General features: G+C 40.5%; 1 long non-coding RNA gene across 1 annotated transcript in view; it reads left to right on the top strand.

The window, feature by feature from the left end:
• Positions 1-18,387, top strand: part of LOC133503937 (uncharacterized) — a 60,669-nt gene extending 42,282 nt beyond the window's left edge. Inside the window, exons 3-4 of the long non-coding RNA XR_009795868.1 lie at positions 14,355-14,514; positions 16,989-18,387. This is a non-coding gene — a long non-coding RNA (uncharacterized LOC133503937). The remainder of the gene's footprint in view (positions 1-14,354; positions 14,515-16,988) is intronic.
• The last annotated feature ends 1,973 nt before the right edge of the window (positions 18,388-20,360 follow it).

The raw sequence follows: 20,360 nt of genomic DNA, 5'->3' as shown, positions 1-20,360 counted from the left end.
TGCTTCTTTTTTTTTTCATTCCCCAGTGGTCCCCAGCCTCCTCTCCTTTCCCCACGATGAATAAAATCTTGTACTGACCCCATCTACCTCACTATTGGCCCAACAAGTCTGTGCTGAGAAGAGGCACTGAGAGAGAGTGAGAGAAAGCAGCATGGAGAGGATAGCAGAGGCAGGTCTGCTCCTGTTGTTGACTAGTACCATTGTTTTGAACCTCTAGGGGCGCCTCCTTAACACCAGGAGGCTCTAAGTGCTCCACTTTTCACTCCTCTTGGCCCCACCCAACCCTGCTTTGACCCCGCTGCAGCAAACTTCATCCTAATGCTGCACCCACTCTTTAAAAGTTTAAAAGTATAAAAAAATAAAATAAAAATCCACACAATACAATAGGAAATTCAATGGGACCACTGTTTATAAACAACTCTGTTGACTGACAAGAACTAGGTTTGTGACCGCTTTTATTTTTTGTAATGAAAAAATGCTTGGGTAATATACTTTTGGGGTATGAACAATCTTTGCATTGCAACGGGATGTTTCGAACTATATAGTTTTTCTCATTATGCGTAAACATTATTGTTTCTGTGCTACAGGTCTTCGTTCGTCTTTTTTTTTTTTAAATCTGAAATGGTCACCACGTCCTACAGTGCAATTTGCACTGCTTTCTCATTTAAAGAAAAATCATGCACAAACAGCGTCTCTTAAAGTAAACTTAAAAAAAAATATATTGGTTACCATCTTTTCTAAAATTGTTCATTTCAATTGCCATTAATGAAATATTTTCCATATTGTGTACCTTCTTTACCTGCCTCTCCTTTACATGATGTTGGCTGTTGTGGTTTCAACAGAGAAAGGTATCCATTCATCCATTTTCCAAGCCGCTTAGCCTCACAAGGGTCGTGCGAGTGCTGGACCCGATCCCAGCTATCTTCGGGCAGGAGGCTTGTATACCCAATTGCAGGGCACACAAAGACAGACAACAGGCACACTCAAATTCACATCTAAGGGCAATTTAGAGTCTCCAATTAATGCACATTTTGCCCAGAGAAAACCCACGCAGGCACGGCGAGAACATGCAAACTCCACACAGGTGGGCCGGGATTTGAACCCTGGTGCTCAGAACTGTGTGGCCAACTCTCTAACCAGTTGCCCCACTATGCCGCCCAGAAAAGACATACTGTACCATAATACCGTATATTTCTATAGCCAAAGGACTCTTGAATTGCTGTGTGTTTGTGTGATATTTACTCTCAAATCCTTCAGTATTATGTACCCCTGTATTAAAATACCGGTCCACGAAGTGTATGTTTTCCATACATATTTCCATAGATTTATTAGACCTTTGAGAAATCCTAAAATACGGTTGAAATTGTCAACAGTGCCCCAATTCCTCCTACACAAATCAGCTGAAATTTTATTTTAAAATTATTGATGGGTTGTTAAAATCAGAATATTGCAGTTTTAAAGGTATTTTTTTGTTGTTGCTTTGACTTCTTATTCTTACGTCCTCTTTTTCTTTTTTTTTTTTGGGGGGGGGGGGGGGACTTTCTACCAGTTCCATAATGCAGTTGGCTCCATGTACGTCAAATAAAGAGGTCTTCCAGTTTTCGTCAGTTAATGATTCCCGGAAGGATGTAAGCTTTCCGGAAAAAAGTTTTCCCAAAGCTCGGTGCAATCAGTGTGGTAACACATTTTATTGCTGATCTGGGCCCTAAAGCATGATTAAATTAGCAGTTCCCGCATACCAGAAATGTGTGTGATACAAGAGAGGTGAGCATCTATAAAGTATGGACAGCCCTCCAGCACCACTGCTGCAGTGGGACTCCAGGTGCAAGGGGTGCTGGAGAAGTTAGAAGTGGGGGTGATCAGAGGCTAATAGGGTCGGACAGACTGTCTAGTCATCCAACCCCACTTGGCATCACTCTGATCCTCATAGGGTCCCCCCGACCCCCACCACCACCTTACAAACTTCCAACTGATGTTTAGTGTCTCTCCAAGGTATTGAGGTATTCCTCGCTACTCTCTGCTCACCCACAACTCTTGGTAGTTTTGACGTGGCTTGGAGTTCAAAAGGTCATCTGCTGACCCTGAATCCTCTAACTCTGTCTCCCTGTTGCTCGATGATCGTGCTTTTTCAGTGACTGTGAAGTTACTCCCTGATGACTACTGCTCACTTGATTTTTGGGTATGCGTGCACCTCATATGTCCCCTAGGCCAGAAAATGGAAAATAAAAAGGTGGAATGTACAGCAACTGGAAACAAAACAGGCATACTCAAATGTATCTAACCTATTTTCACTCATTCTCTAATGAGCGCCCACACTTTCAATCTTGAGGCGATTTAATGTTGCACAGCTCCCGTGGAGGAAGAAAGAGGTGTTTTGCGACATTTCTCAGTCAATTTAAATTTCCAAAGATGTCAACAGAGGGTTTTTTTTTCGTGATTAAATGACTTAATAATGCTTAAAAGTAACTGATGATGTGGGGACAGACAAATAGTATTTATAAACAATTTAAAAAAAAAAAAGACACTGACGTAGGTTTGACAGGTTTCTGCCCTACACCGGCAACATATTTAGCATTATTGGATATTGCATTACCTCTTTCAATGTGGTGGGTTGTCATAAATAAAGTGAATACTTGGTTTGCAGCGCTTTTGTCGTGGATTATATTCAGGACGTGCGGTCTGTATGCACAGGCTCGTTGAGCAGCCGACCCCTCTTCATAATCAATTACAGTTACTAGCTCACTCCATTTGCTGCCCGGCTCTCTGCAGCATCCAACACACTAGCAGGCCAAACATTAGCATAAGTAAGACCTCTACTGACAACACCCTCCCTCTATATTTTTCTCTTCTCATAATGCCCCCTTTCTAGGCTGTTCTCTTCTGCAATCTCTCCCTTGTTCTTTGTCAATATCGGACTCTCCATCATCCCCTTGTTGCTGTCCCTCTGGCAGGGCAAACATCATTGTCATGGAGAGAGGGATGACTAATGAAGCGGCTGCAAATCACACTGATTGTTAGTGCTGGACCTGCTGGATGGCTAGAGGGCTAATGTAATTGTGCAAGCCCTTGTCACTGTTGATACAGGCTCTTCAGAAGCTGGTGTGATTTAGCTAAAAGCTATCTCTAGGCCAAGTAATTAGACACACCATTCAGTGTGGCATTAGCACAGGCTGCAGCCCCCATGTGTGAACACAAACATGCACACATCTCGCAAAGGTTTTGGGTGTTAGTCGAACCATTAAAAGGGAGCACGCTGTTCCAAGCAGGGACGGCGCATTCATTTGTGTAGCTCTTTCTCCGAGCGTTTCTTCTGTCGCATATCCCCACTATTGCATGTTTCTCCGAACTGACATAGGCCATCCAAGATGGAGTTGAGGTAGCGCAACACACTTGACTTCGCCAAAGCATCCAGTGTTCCCCATCTCCTGCTGTGACTCCATGCTCCCCATTAAATCAATTAAACCAATCCGCCACTTAGCTCCAAACAGTGCAGAGTAGAGCAGGCACTGTGCCCTCTTGTTCAACATGTACTTCAGTGGCATTCTAACCTAACACCAATGAGAATTGGACTGGAGTACATTGGATTGCTCAGCTATACTCATTTATGGAAAAAAAAAATGCCTTCTGTAGAGTATTGTTCGCTTTGGAGGTTTTGAGATGAATAATGATTTGCCCATTCTGACTTTTCAAGTTTTATCTGCAGTAGCATGAGCATTGGAAAACGTGTTCATGTCTGTTGCAATTTCATTAGGCACACATTAAAGTGGTGGTGGTTCCCAATCAGTGGCATACTGAATTGCCCCAAAGCATTCAACTTCTGATCAGGCTAAACACAGTCACCCACTGACTTATGCAGCACATATGCTTGACAGTCATATTTTTAAAAGCTGTGTCAATCTATAGTCAATGTGTGGACACCTATCAGGCCAGCAGTAAATGTTTCACAACAGAAAATCACTTTGTTTCATTTGAAAAGTCATTTCTAAAAATACACTAAGCTTTATCCACCAGTGACCATGACACAGACAAATCTTCCTGATAAGATGCCGGTCATTAAAGCGTCCATGTATATGGCTGCCTCAGTTTTCAACAGGCAGTTTAAAAAGGGGACCATCTCAAATAAGTACTGACACCATTGTTGATGTGTTCTTGCTAGAAGCTGCAAGTGTTTTCAAGGACTGTGGAACTTTATGCTAAGGCCAAGTGGAAAGCACTAAAAATTCCTCCTAAAAATACAGCTCTCACTCCTTTCACTGTTCTCCACCCCCCCCCCCTTTTCTCATTGCCCGCTCCTGTCTTTATGGGGACACCAGACTCCCCCGACAGTTTGTTTTGAATTTGACCGTGCAGATGTTTCTGTGGGTGACTGACTTTTATCGTTTAGAAAAGATTAGATCAGCTTTCGCCAAGATTGTGTTACTGTATTTAAAAATGACTGGAGTTTCGAAGTGAGAGAGAGTAGCTGATGTGCAGTGAGAGAGGGAGAAGGGGAAAGATGGGGGTTGTAGATCTTTAATCCAGGGTATCCCTCTTGGTATCAGAGAATTCCTGGGTAGATGGAGGAGATGGTGATCACGGAAAAGAGGTTTGAGCTCAGGGCAGCCACAAATGGCTTATTGCATTAGACACAGATTCTTTCTAATTTCAAAGGACAACACCGGCGTCAAATTTGAGGATATTAGTTTTTGATGGGCAGCTGCAGTGCAGTGACGGAGGGGTTGGGAGGACAAGGTCTGCAGAATCCCGTTCTTCTCTTTCTTTTGTCAACCATCACAAATAATAGATGAAATGTGTGCCACAGGTTCTGCTGAGACTTCACTGGAACATATTTGGTTTCAAAGCATGCTAAGTATTTGCACAAATACAGTGGTGTCTTGAGATGTGAGTGACTCATTTTTTTCAGATTTGAGGTGTCATTTGCCAATTTATTTTGTTTGCTTTGATTCACAGCTGACTTGAGACACGATGGCAGTGAACTCAACTCACTTCACAAGAAGCAGAACTTTGGCAAACACTTTAAAACAACGACTTAGTCATCTCTTAATGCTAAATAGCATCTATATTGTAGTGCTTCTACCATTCAAGCCACTGGTTCTCAAGTGTTGTCTTTTATTGTTATTGCCAAGTCATGAACCACTGTTACAAACTTTAGAGACAATTAAAAAAAATGTATTGATCAAAAAACATTAGATTTTGAACATTGAGCATTTTGAACATAAACATTTGAAAACGTGGCATGTATCATACAACATATTTTGAAACAACTTGTGTTTTAAAAGTGGATTTCAGAGCTCATTATTTAGAAACTGAGGTTTTTATATATCGGCAATGATCTCTTTTTTTTGGGAGGTAAGTGCAACATTGGCTTTTTTAAGAAAGGCTTTAGACAAAAACAATAGTAAGTTTCAACAGTCTCAATTATGCTCTACGTTTTTTACTACCTGTCTGCAATTTGCTCAAAATGGTAACCCAACAGTTGACAATTACAGCTGAACACAAATGGTGGAGAAACATGTGAAGACAGACAATACAATGGTCATGTATTCTTCATCTCAGAAAAATTAGTGCAGTACTGATGAGTTAGGATGTCTTGGTGAGCATTATGTCCATCTGGCTGTTTTTCCTATGTAACGTCTAGCGGGCCAAGGGGGGTGCACCAGAAAGAGCAGCATAATGATTCCATTGATACATGGATCCTCAGTCGATGTACTTGTAGCAGTCGCTGTGATTTGACGGGCGCATGTGCGCCTGCGCGCCATCGCAGTCTCAAATCTGCACTGTCGAGCACGAAAAATCATGCGCATAAAATTTGGTACGAGTAGAAATATATAGATATTGAAAGACATTGCTTATTTTGTGTAGTCTTGACATTAATTTACGTCTTTATTTCATAAACGTTGGTAACAAAACATTCCTGAGCCTAAATAATCAGTATTGACCCGGAATCAGGAAACTGTACTAAGCATGTTCGGAAGTTATGCCAAAAGCACATGTTCCCAGCGCATTTACGTCAAAAGTCATCGACATCATGAGCCATATCAAAGGAAATTCAGTTGCACTGAAAACATTTCTGTGATATAGCAGCGGTAATGTTTCAGTATCTAATGATAATAATTCACTTTGACTTGATCTAAGTTTTAACGTTAGACTAGTCTGTCCATATATCTAAATGCGGTCATTCTCCCCGGTGGTACCGCGTTGAAAGTTGAAAACTTTTCCCCTCTACATGCTTTAGGAAGATATAGATCTACTGCTAGCTTTCATCAATGGATTGACAATAGATACCGCCCGTAAATTACGCTAAATTATAACAATACATTGTGATTGCCTACAGGAATGGTTATTACAATGTATCACTAGTTTGTTGCCACTAACGTCGATCATGTTGAACTAAACTTTCAGCATTTTCAAAACATTGCGGGTACAGACCGTTCTTGTTTATTCCTTGACAGGCCAGTGCACTTAACTTTTCTTCAGATTGTCTGATCAAGAATATTTATCGATGACAAATTTTAATTACCGTTTTATATCATGTTCTACTAATATCAGAAATTGGAGATGATCATTTCTGAGTTTGAAATTTTTTGCTTCTATTTTAGTTATCTATTTGTTCGTTTAATTTTTTATTTACAGTTCTGTTACATTAATCTGTTAACAAGAAGTTTTAAAATGATGGTTTTTTTTTCCCCATTATTCCATCCCTAATCACACCTTTATATCTGCAGCCATTATTGACCACACCCGTACATTTTTCAAATGTGAGTGACTGTTGTAGGGAAACGTTGTTAGGGTCAGAAAGTAACCAAATCATAACATTCCACTTTTTGGCACCCATACATTGGGTGTCTTCCATTGTTGTCGTTTAACTGCGGTGTCTTCCCCTTTAGTGTGTTGGCGTGATGTGATTCTAGTTCATCTATGGCCACTTTACACATTCCGCAGATGGAAACACAACCCAGACCAGGATTTATCCTGTAAATTCATCCTGGCGAACTGAATTTAAACTGTTCAGTGGAAACAAGAAGGCAGGCATGCAAAAAATACAATCGCGCCTATCATTTATTTATTATCTAATGTCAGACAGCTTGCTTCCGTTTCAGTGTCATGATGAATCTATTAGGGCTTTTATCCACGCTCACAACAGCCAAATCCCATCAACTGTATAGTCTAATGTTTCCTTAAGGACATACACAGAATAACTATATTTAAAAGTTTAAAGGGATGGAAAGCGGCCATTGCGTCTGGATTGTACTTCAGATCCAAATGATTTTAATCAGACATGAAAAGAGGCTGACGTTGAGCCTTTTTCCCTCTCATACTTGGCTTGTTTTTTTTCCAAAAGGCATTCCTGTATCTGTTCATTAAACGTTGAGCTTCTGTTACACCCAAACTATTAAATAAGTGCGAGATATGAATAGTTAGCGGGCAATTTTTCGTTTGAATTTAACATTGGGTCCAGCCCGGCTGAGTACACTGTTCACCAATGAAATTTGATGGGTCAAAAGATTCCTTTTCTATCTGAAATAGTCTTAACTGATACCAAATGAAACAGTTCCTCGGAAAAAAAAACAAACAAAAAACATTACTATTCCATTTACAATCCAGCAGTGCCGGCTGGGGTTAATTACCGTTAAGCCTAAATGTCCCTCAGTTCCAATTTTCGTTCTGCCACATGTAGCACCATCAAAACAGCTCATGACTTTGGCCCTCCACTTACTTGCATTATGAGAGGAAATTGGGCTTAGCGCTGGCAAATTTCCTGCTGTGTTGACCCGCTGCTGCTGAGGAAATACACTGGAAATGTTAAGGGACAGCGACTATGTAGTGCGTGGCATGCCTGACTGATGCTCTGCCCGTGGGCATTCTTATTACTCCATGCAGCTGGCTTCTTCGATCGGAACGGCTACTTCCAGCGTAGGTAAACAAAGTTGCCTTTCCTGAGAGAAACATCAACCTAAACAGATTTCTTCCTAAAACTCCACAACAGATTTACTAGACTAATGGTGATTAAAAAGCTTGGGTTGTACAAAACTAAAATTATTAATTGCATTTGTTTAGTGTAATCCTGGCCAACTGATTAACATGTCTCAGTCACTCATCTGATGTTCTAGGTTATAAAGCTCCAGCCTTCCTGCATTTTCTCCTGTGCACGGGTTTTCTCCAGGTACTTGCACTTCGTACCACATACCAAAAATATACATCTCATTTATTGAGGGTTCTAAATTACGGATGGACCACTTTATTGGCTGAGGAAAAAGTGTTCCCATATTAGGAAATATTCTGTATTTGCTGACATAATTCTGCTCTGTTGGTCCATGAACCAGCAGTCGATTCAGACGGATATGATAAGATTTTAAAATGAGCTATGAGACAACTTTTCCTTTATATAATGAACTGGTCTGGTTACCGAACCTGAAAGTCTGGTCCCAAGCATTAAGATACAGTATGTTAATTTGTTAGCCACCACAGTCAGTCTCCAATCCATTAAATGTTCCATCAACTATATGAAATCAAGAACAAATGCATTTGAAGTATTATTGTAATCCTCCTCTATACGTTACATCTGGTACAGACTAATGTTTGTAAACATTGTTGATACAAATCCCATGTTAGATTGCCTTAAAGTGTGCAGATGTACCCAAGTATCTAGTAAGGATATACAGTATAGCAGTTGTTACATTTAGTAATTCATTTAATTTCTTCTCATCGAGCCAGCAGCACAACATAAAGATGTAAAAGTAACAAATGAAAGTCATTATGCGGGCGTTTCTTGTGCCACCATCTTCTGAGGTCGTCTCAGCCTTTCCACTATTCATTGGGAAGCCAAGATTGGTACTTTGTAGTAATGTCACATGTAGAACCCAATCTGATTGTCTCCAGATAGATGAAAGGGGCATATCTGCCCTGAACTTTGAGTGGCTCCCATTTTTTCTGTGTGTGTTCCCTTGGCCCCTCCATGCTACTCAGAGATGAGGAAGATGGCAGGCGGGGGAGACAAAGAGCCTGCACCTCCACCTCCTTGCCTTCCCTTTGTAGCGCTCTCCCCATGGCTCTTAGTCACAACTGATTATGCCCTGCCGACTGGCAACCAAGTGATGCTATTTGCCTGTAATAGCATGGCAATCAGTGTCAATCTGCACCGAGCTTCAAATATTGTTCACACCGTGTGCCCCTTTGACTGCGTTTTACATATGCTTATCATAAGATATCATTCACATTGCCACTGTCATGTCTCTGCTGATATTGTTGATCCATCGATTCAATGTATGAGGGGATAGGTTGTACATGTATACATACATGCCACATGAACACCCTCTTGATGCTATTTTGTTCATCTCTCCTAAGAGTAAACAATTGATCGTATAGCGCTTGTCCTTACGGGTGAGCTAGCGCCTACCCTCGCAGGCTATGGGTGGAGTACATATCTTGTATACAAATAGCTTTTTACATTCATGCCTATTGACAATTTTGTGTTCCATGAACACACACATTTTTGGAATGTGGTAGGAGGACGGGCTCCCAAGTGAAGAAACATGAAAGTGTGTGGAGAAGATGCAAACTCCACCCAAAGTTGAAATTCTTACTTCAGAAATCAGATCTATTCAGATTTTGAAACATTCCCCTGTTTTCATTAAAAATCTAGTCATAGCATGAACAGTGAAACAGACACACTCAGGAAAAGCTGTTGTCAACCTCAGCTTCACTGCCAGACTCATGCAGACTCTCAAGATGTTGACCCTTGGGACGAACATTACAATACACTGTAGCGTAATTATTGGAAGCTAGTAATGCTAATCAGTGCTCTGGAGCTTTAGGAAACCTACCCGATCATGTAATTTGTGGAGAAATTGGGTGTAAATGGGTGGTTAATGTTAATTTACTCTGGACTGGAAATTGAAGAACTAAAGATTATGTATTCCACGAATGCGATGAAAGATTAGTAGAACTCAATTAAATGGATGACATCATTGCTTTTTTTCAAGATAGTAAAGCGGTCCTCAAACATTTTTGTACCGTGGACCGGCTTCACATATTGACATATTTCTATACCACAGCATAGAAACAAATGACAGCAAAAGATCAATAATAATGCCCCATTACAATTTGCTTCATTGTTGAGCTTGGGTGCAGAAGAGACCCACCTATTTTTATTAAACATTTAAAAAGCCATTTTTGTGCATTGCCCACTTTTAGGGCATATTTTCCCTAAAACATTTAGATAAACAACATTTTAAGAGCATTATAGATCAGAGAATTGATGTTTCCCCTGTACAAGGAAATGCGGCATCAGCGTTCAGTTTCTCTTCAGTGTTTTTTTTTTTTTTTTATTTAAATCTATGAAACTTTATGGTACAGATGAAGTGCAGTTGTAAAGGGGGTCTTGCACCGTTAAAATGTCTCGAGTGTTTGTTACGGCAGGAGAAGGCGCAGTAATCACCGTGGGTTCACCTCACTGATGACGAGGAGGGAATTAATTTAGTACGGGGAAAAACAAATTACAGCTCCACTCGGCAGCGCCCGCCGTCACACAATAGCATATATAAATATTTGATCACGGTTGATCCAGGTTAGCAGAGGTTTAGTACATCTCCATTTACACAAGAGCCCCCTCTCCACCCCGTGGCCTCCACTCCCCTCTCGGCCGTCCTCCTGATGTGTCCTCTCCTTCACCTCCCAGTCTTCCTCCTCGCACTTTCCCCTCACCGTGGATCTCTCCTCCACTTGAACTCCCACCGTCTCCCGTCTGTGCTCTTTATGGATGTCATCCAGTTGTTAACTACAGGTGGAGAGGGGAAAAAAAAAAATCTCCAGTGTCTTAATCCGCCCTGACGCTGACGTATCACTTGTTGAGAGACAGTGTCGAGTACACCGTGAAAAACAGAATTCCGCTGAAAATGTCACGCTGATTTATGGACTGATGTGTAAATCAAGTTTTGGCGAGGGGAGTGGGTGTCAGGCGCACTGTGCACCCAACTGACTTCGTTTTCCTATCCATAGTAAAGATCCTGTTGGATATTTTGAATTGCAATAAATTAGCGGGGGAGAAAATATGGGCTTTGTTATTTTAGCTTCTTCTTTCACTCGCTCCCCAGCTCGACCATAAAAACAAGCCTGTGTGATACTATTTAATAGGGCAATAGGATAATATTGTATAAAAGAAAAAAAGTGCTTGTAAAGAAATACTTTGACATGTAAGTCCCCTGGACATGCCTAGTGTGAAGCACTTTAGTATTCATCAGAACAATGCCCATGTTTATTTTGAATTTCATCTTTCTGTCTTAGCTATTTGCTTCTCATTTCATGTGCTATAGCCTCGGCAGGTACAGATCGGTGGCATTTGCACGGCGGACAAGTTTCAACTGAGTGACTTGTATTCAACAGAGCTTCTCTTTCAAATTGGACCTGTTATATTCCGACTGAAATCTGAGAGATCATTTTTACATAGGCGTGCATATTTTTGTAGCCCTTTTATGCTTTGGTTTACAGCAGAGCCCCCATTAGTTGAACAATTTGGAGTTAGACGAAAATATTGAGAAGAAAAATGACTGAGAAATCGACCTGCCGATGGCTTATAGCTTGGAAAAGTCAGAAATTGATGGAGTTTTAGGGATAGGAATTGATAAGAATTTAGCTATTCAGATTATCAATCACATTGCGGATAGATACTCTTCAATTTTCATGGGTGAAGGAATTAAATAATACTTGTTTGCTTTAAATATTTGATATCCTCACCTCTGAGCAGAATGTTCTTAAACTTGGATTGTATCCTTGGGCAATTTTTTTCAAAGTATGTTGAGACCATAAATCTTAATACAGTTTTTGTATATGTTACAAAATATCAGTGCCTTTGGAAATTGTCCAGTTAGGCTCTTATTAGCCCAGAGAAATTTTAGATATTTTACCTGGAACAACTTAAAAGTCACAAAACAAAATGGGGTAACTGTAGATGTTGCATTCATCCTAATCAGACTTTATATGTCACAGAATGATAATCCTGGTTGTGATTGGTTGTTTATGCCCCATGACTTTTGGCTAGCGACCAAACTCCAATATACCACACCTCTCGCTAAAAAGTCAGCTGGGATTGGCTCCATGTTAACCACAACCCAAATGAGCAAAAGGACGATAGAACATGGATGGATGAGAATGAGGATCCTGTGACATATTGTTGCACATTAGTCAGAGCTGATCCTACAATTGTGTAATTAGCGGTTGCCAATAAATGGAGGCAATTAGCGATGCGGTGAGCTGCAGTGATGAGCACGCGAGGCCCCTGCTGACAGCCGACAGAGGCAGCACATGCCGCAGCTCGGCTCTCCCGACTCAAAGCAACGAGGCTCGTGCCCTAATAGAGGGATTTAATAGATTTACAGCAGTGGTGGATTCCTGCGAACCCGCAGGCTCCTGGCATGGTAGGAACATCTGTAATAACTGGTGAGCTGCCTCCAAGTCAAGCAGAAAGGTCTGCTTGATGAGACGTGTAATACAAAAGCAGACATTTGGAATGGGCATGATCAGTTTTTTTTATTTTAGTATTTTTTTAAAAATAGAAATTTGCAGATCTTGTGGTATATGATTGCATTTGTAAGGATAGTTCCTACATTATAATCTGCTGCAAATATCTATGAAGCTGATGGAGTACATTTTGACCTGAATTAAAAAAAAACCTCCCATATTTCTGTTTTGCTCTTTTCTTTCGTTACATGAATGCTTTTATATACTTTTTTTTAACAATTCAAATAATACAAATATAATCTCCTGTAGCCTGAGAAACCCCAAAAAGGGCCATTTTTTATTTTTATATTATTTTTTGGGTAATATTTATTAAATATATAATCTCCATAATATTTTTTATCACGAGGGAATTTGAATTTGGACAGAATGCACATCCTCCTCGAGACTGATAATGAAGTTGTCCACAATTGGGGAATTTCAATTTTGATTGAAAATTGAATGGTATTAGGATCTTTGTGTTGAACGTCTGTAAATACGATTAAAGCTGGAGGAACATATTTTAGTTTTTTCCCGTATGTTGACAATTGTTACATTTCTAATGGTGAGAAACATCTTGCTTTCTTTCTGTTGCTTTGTATTGCACAATTGCTGGCTTTAGACTGACTGGAATTCTTTTTTTGAGTCAATTTTTCAGGCCAGCCTAGTTACCAGCTGTCCCAAAGGCACACACTGGCCCCGCTGCACCAATCAATAGGCCCACCCTGCTAATTTATTGCTAATATGTCCATTGATTAAGTGTCCTCTGGGGCAGAGCAGCAAATGTTGCTTGCCCAACTTAAATCCCTATGCAACATCAGTAAGGTGTCAATTATCAAAGGAATACATTATAATACTCTTGTTAAAATCTGATTTATCTCAATTTAAAGCCTTGCTATGTTTTCTTGGAGCTAAATTTTGGCCATTAATTTAATTACCAGAGTAAAAAAAAAAAACAAAAGAAGCTGGTTTATAACCCCCCCCCCAAAAAAAAATACACTGTTGTAGTTAACCTTTTTTCTCTCAATGGAACCATACTCCAACTATTGACAACTTTTTTTTTCCTTTTCTGCAATGCCTGATGGTGACACAAAATCCTGCTAAGATACGAATGCAGTACAGTGATTGGTGTCAAAGAAGTGTGACGTGAAACGTCTCGACTTAAAGACAAGCTTTTTTTTAGTCGGGGAGCAAAGTTTAGCCTGTGTTAGTGGAAGCAACGGTGTAATGCACATGCACACTCCGTTTATGCAAAACATAATTCATTAATTTTGAAGGGATATTTTGCAAGGGCAGTTTGAGATGCTTTAGAATCAGTTGTGGTTTAAACCAATAGTTAGGCAATCAGATTTAGTTTGTTTGGTGTACTTATCTATACATGTCAGGACTCAGTCCTTAATGTAGTCCAGTCCAGTCCAAGTTATTGCAGTATTTTATCATTGCTTTATTAGCTACTTATTTACTAATTTGAAAAATAAGCAAGCTCTTTCTTTAAAAAGAAGAAAACCCATTTGCTATTGTCTACACAAATCCCTAATTAAATAAATTAAAAGTTTCCCAGTGAATAACAAAACCCATTAATATCCCAGCTGTCCCACATATCCGGAACCTCATCTGATTGTGATCAATTACATCCGATAGGAAACTGTGGTTGGCAAAACCAAGAGCGCATATCAAGTTCAGAAGATGAATTTTCCCTTTTTTTTGCTCTCCTCACAGACTTTAGAGGAGTTTGAGGACAAAAGCAACATTTAGTGTCTCTTTGTTTATTCCTCTGCTCGCCCTGTATTTATTCACTCCTGTCACTCATCCAACCCCCCCCCCCCCCCCACTCCCCTTTCTCCACGTCGCACTCTCTACAGCGGCTTCTTCCTCTCGCACAGGCGCTGCGATGGTATTGCAGCACAGAGCCAGCCGGCGAGCCAGGGAAAAGATATGGGTGACCATCTGCAACCAATTATGGCGGCGCTGCAGCCACCCAGAAACTCAGTGACGGATGGGGATCTTGTATTTATAGCCGGGGTAATTGGCAACACTCAGGCACACATAACAAACGCTCACAGTAAATAGACACTCAAATGTGCACACTGGAGGCACAGTTTGTGTTTATACGTCACGTAGACAGGCCTCACAGGAAGTAGGAAAAGGTGCACACAGACGATCGCAGGATGCGTGCGAATCAAAGAGCAATGTGATGGGAAAACAAAGAATTGTGGAGGCTTGTTTGTGTCTCGCTTTGTCCAATCCAGAGGTGTCCAAAATTTTCCTTTCAAGAGCCGCATACAGAAAAAGCCAGGAATGGAAGGCCCACTTTGACATCAAAAGGAGTCAGAAATCACGCATTTGTTTTATGTATATTGTATGTTTAAAAAAACAAAGGGAGAGCGAGAAACAACCAGGAGGTAAAGCAAAAAGTCAAATATTTTGGGAGGCCTGGCAGCAGCACAATCACCTCAACACATTCATAACCGAAACAACAGTAATCGGGATTAAGCAGCCCTTAAAATGCGGCACAAAGTAGAGCAAAAATTTGGGACTCTAGATAATTCAGTGCTGCTGGCACTGAATTATCTTCATTCATTTGTAACACTGTAAATTGAAATTTTGCAACTACAGTGCTTTACCGATAAGTAGATTCTTTGGAAATCAAGAAAAGCTCTATCAGTGGTTCTCATACTTTTGACTCTATTAAGAACATCAAAAATACTTCCATCGTGAATAATGAGGAACATACTGTCCCCCCCTAAAAAGTTTATTTTAAGTTACTGTAATATTATGCACAATTTGAATATTAACACTGCTTTAATACAAGGGAAAAACAGAAAATTACAATTCAATTGCTTGTATTGCACATAATTTAAAAATGATGCCTATATGTACAGTATGTGTAAGAACAGTTCTTAAATTATTGTACATTAAAATTCAATAAAACTGAGCTGTACTTGAAAAAAATATGCTGTATTTAAAAAGTTTTAAAAAAGTAAAAATAAAAAGGCTCATTTAAAAAATGTTTAAAATGGCAGTATGCATATCTAAAAACCTCTAATATGATTGATCTTATTTAATATTTTAATGGATCTATCCCAGGTAACTGAGTGAGAGGCAGAGTACACCCTGAACTGGTTGCCAGCCAATCGTAAGGCACATATAGACAAACAAATAATCACATCCACACTTACGGGCAATTTATTGTCTTCAATTTACCTTGGATGCATGTCTGGATGTAAGTCTGGAAACCGGAACACCTGGAGAAAACCCCCACAGGCATGGGGAGAACATGCAAACTGCATACAGGTCAGGCCGGCATTTGAACTTGGGTCCTTACAACTTTGATGCAGATGTACTAATCAAATTTTGATGTTGTAAATTTAATTTGCATTTTAATTCAGTGAGTTTGTCACAGACCATAGAGAGAGCCTGCATACCAGTAGCGGTACTCAAACAAAAACTTGGAGAATGAGTGTGCTATGTGAACAGTGAGGTAGAAGAGTTGTGGTGGGAGTGAACTCAATTCAGCAGCAACCACAGGCAGCAGTTTGCTAGATAGTGAACAATTCTTCAAAATATCCCAAGATGTGTTTTTGACACTCCCACGTGCATTTTTGTCACACTAAACATAAAAAAGGAGAATTTACAAATTGAGCATTTTCTAAAACAAAACAACTTTGTCTGGTAGCCAATAGCAATGGTGTCATGGTGTTATTGTGCTTTAAGAAACGGATTTATTTGAACTCAAATACTGGAGCAAGCACATGGCCAGGTAATCATTTCCAATGTATTTATAAGGTTAGGTTTAGGTTTTATACATTCAAATGGTTAGTGCGTTATATCAATTAAAACTGACAAAAAACAAGGATACAATACAAATACAACCCCAAGATGTGGCAAAATCTTTTTAAGTCTTTAGATTCTATATCTGGATGTTTTCATGAATTACAATATTATGGGGATGATTTTGTGAAAACAGGTTTGACTTGTTTTTTGGGGAACCTGGAACAAATTAACTGCATTTCCATTCATTTTAATGGGAAATGATGACTGAGATACTTGTATCTTAAAAAAAAAAAAAAAAACACAGCAGGCTGCGTGTTGTCGCCGAGGCTGTAGTTTGGACACTCCTGTATCTTATCAAAGCCAATGTTTACAGGCCATATTTAAAGTCAGCACCCGGCTGGAACATGGCCGCTGCCTGTCTCGGCCTGTTGGCGCGTCAAACCTGCATGTGAAAATATACAAAAACACATCTGCCTCTTGTTAGGTGCCATAAATGGCTGCCATGTGCTCTGCTGATAAATAGTCCATTCTATTTATTGGAGCGCAACAAATTGGCTACAAACACGGTGACAAGGAATCAAAGAGCTATAAATACGACAGTGGTGCTGAAATGTTTAAATGTGCTACAGGTATTTTACAAGGCTTCTAGTTTTTCTCCCCTTTTTTAAAAAAAAAAAAATTAAAAATGGCTTTTCTTTTGACCGCTTTTTTCTTTCACACAGCGCCTTGTTAAAAAGGGGGGTCGGCCCATCGGATGTTCACAATGGCACTATCGCACTGAACGGGATTCGGGGCCCCGAAGGACAAGCGGAAAACCTCGGCCGAACTGAGCTGCCACTTGAAAACGATAGAGCCCCCTCGCGGCCCAACACTCCGAGAGACGTAACCAGGAATTCCTGAATCAATCGGCAACAGGCAAGCCCTAAACCCCCGTGTAATTACATATTTGGAGTTTATCAGGGTTTATACGAAAATGCGCAAGTTTCCCTACCCTGGTGGTCCTTAAACATATCCATATGTCTCGCATGTTTCCATTGCTGCTTTTCTCTCTCTCTCTCTCTCTCTCTCTCTCTCTCTCTCTCTCTTCTCTCTCTCTCTCTCTCTCTCTCTCTCTTTCTCTCTCTCTTTCTCTCTCTCTCTCTCTCTCTCTCTCTCTCTAACCCCCCTCCTTCCCCCGCCTCCTCGAACTTCCTCTCCTCCTCTTTCTCCTCTGTGACAAATGTTTGCTGAACAATGTGGCCCTTGGCAGCGCTGTTTTCTTCTTCCGAAGGCTTATGTTGTCCTCTCAGACTCACCGGGTGTTGGTTTGTGAGCAAACAGAGGAAAGTGAAACCAACCCGGGTAACCCCGAATGCAATGCACAAAATGGGGAGGCCCTTTCATGTGTGGGCCACTTTTTTTTGTCTTCCTTTGCTTCTCTTATTCATCCTGCTTGAGAAAAATGATCTGTTTTAAAACACGTCCTAAATATTACCATATTTACATTTTCTTGTTTCAAAAAGCCAGGACATGGGGGGAGAGCGCAGTGTCGATTTTTCTGAACCGCCCGCCCTTCTCCCTACCTTTTCTTTTCTCCCCCCCTTAAATGGGATGGTCTCTGTCCGAGGTTAGGCCCCGTTTGAAACTTTAAACCTTTTTCATGCTTATTTGTTTTATGATTCTGCAGGACACCGTGTTTACATTGAGAGTGCAACATCTGGATTAGATAATTTGTTGGGAATTAACTGAGCCCCAAATGCTTATCCAGCTCATCTGATTACATCTGTTTGAACTTTACCGCTCTTTTTCCTCAACATTCATTTACCCTTCAGCCAACTCGCCACCATTCTCTTGTTGCTTCACGTGGTTTCCGAAAATGATTTAGACACTGAGGATTTCAAGCGAATCACACCGCTCCACAGCTCTCCTGGGTTACTCAAATATTTACCTTTACTTTATGGAATCGCAGTATTACTCCAGCTCAGCATTTCACTAATACCTCAGTTTTCTCTCTCGCTTTGTTATGCACACATACTGGGGTTTGTTTCCCCAAATATTTGGTGAAGAGTAAATGCTTCTGTTCATGCTGTCACTTTTAGTTTGGATTTATAGTAACACCCTTGTAACACTCCTAAATGTTGGAGTTGATTGATTCCCATGTGGTTGGGCATTTGATTAAATTTCTTTGACTGCCAATGAAGAAAATAATGACATTATGCTGTTCTTCTTTAAGGTAGTGGCCCCCAACCACCGGGCCATGAATTGTTACTACTCCATTTCACTTGTCAACTTGCTCGTCTTTGTAATGTGACATGGTCGCAAAGAAGAAGCGGAGCGAACGTGAGCTTTGTCAAGACCACAAGTCCAAACCAAAGAGGGAAAATGCCAAATTACGACACAAAATAAGAACCTACAATTTCCAAGATAAAGAAAGCCGTATTAGAGAAAATATCAGCAATTTAACTCAAAACACGTTTATCAGTGATCTAGCAGTAGTTCTCACATACCAGGCCTGTTCTACATTATATGTAGTGGTTGGCATTCAAGTGAGGAAATAAAGCCTTCAAAAGTGCAAAAAAGTACTAAATAACTTGCTTCCATTTCCAAAAGTCCGAATATATTGAACTAGAACTTTTTTGCAATGATGGTGACCAGAACAAATGATGCATCATTAGACTGGGTAAGTAACATTTGGTTTTTCCTTGTCTCCCATTAGCCAAAAATGGGACTTGCTGTCAACTACATTCAGCATAATGGTGTTGTATTATTAATTTTTCTATTGCTTCTTTGCCGCTCTGATGAAATATCCCTTTAAGCGATACCTTTCCATGGTGTACAAGTTTACTTTCGACCACACAGTGATTGAGAAAATCAACATACTGCTTTTTGCCTCAGTAGCTTCAAGAGATCATTATTCAACACTCAGTTCCATAGAATGCTCATCAGTTATTATACCCTCTATCCATCCATCCATTATCTGAGCTGCTTATCCTCACAAAGATACTGGGATAATACCTTTAACTTGAGTAAAATATATATGAAACTGAAACGTCTTCTCGACAAATCGAGGAGACACTTTCGCAGTGGATTTATCTGGGCCTCTTTTAAACGAGCTACCAACTCAATTAAACTAAAACACATCCCCTCTGGCCTTTCCCCCCACGCTACGATCCCTCACAAAGCTCGTCCGTGTCCCCTGTGTGTTGGGCCCCGTCCCCTAATCTCTCCATCCTGCTGTGATTCCATCACTGCACCGGAGCCACACAGAAAGATTAGCCCAGGACTCCGCGTACGACAGATGTGTCCAATGCGTGATTTGTGTGTGTTTTATTGACTCTGGCCATCTGTTAATACAGTTGCCGGTTCCTCCTCTTGTGTTTGTTGATGCATGCAGACAGGCGCGCTCGTTGCCAGAAGAAACAAACGGCCGAGGAGAGGCCGGAGATAGAGACGCAGAGAGAGTGGAGTCAGAGCACGGAGGCTAATATTTTATAAAAGGGCTGCTGGTTTAAGTGTTAACCTGCGACCTGCCCAAAGAAGCGAAGCATTTGTTTTAACTGGCGCTCTTTTATTCGAGTATGGTGAGCGCAAGCTGCGTTGGCTGACGAATGAGTCTCAGATGTTTCAGAAACGGCTAGAATTCCCTCGCATGGAGGAAAGTGAGCGATTGCTTTGGATACGTGGTATTCCTGGTGGTAGCGCTACCTCGATTCACTCCGCTCACCACTGGAGGCATTTGAGCAGCAGTTGGCAGCATTCCTCGGATTGTCCATTGACGTGTATGCCTGTATACATTGTGAGAGAATCACGATTGCGTGCCACAGTTGTTGTCTCGCGTTACATTCGCTGTGACGCATCTCCTTAACGGTTTTCACTTCCTTGGAAGCCAGGGCTTTAGAACCTTTCTCTTAGAGTTGGGAATTGAACAGTAACAATAAAAAAGTTTGGTACACACTTCTGAAATAACAAATTTGCTCAAATTACATTTTTTTATACTCTCTTAATGTTGTTTTTTCACAATAGGAAACATAAATATTAATATGCAGTACTTTATTCCAAGAATTCTCTGCCAATGTTTATACAATAGTAATGAACATCAGTGGAACCTAATCCAT

The sequence above is a fragment of the Syngnathoides biaculeatus genome, chromosome 7 (assembly GCF_019802595.1).
Source record: "Syngnathoides biaculeatus isolate LvHL_M chromosome 7, ASM1980259v1, whole genome shotgun sequence".
NCBI lineage: Eukaryota > Metazoa > Chordata > Actinopteri > Syngnathiformes > Syngnathidae > Syngnathoides > Syngnathoides biaculeatus.
This window is presented reverse-complemented; position numbering and strand designations above follow the sequence as displayed.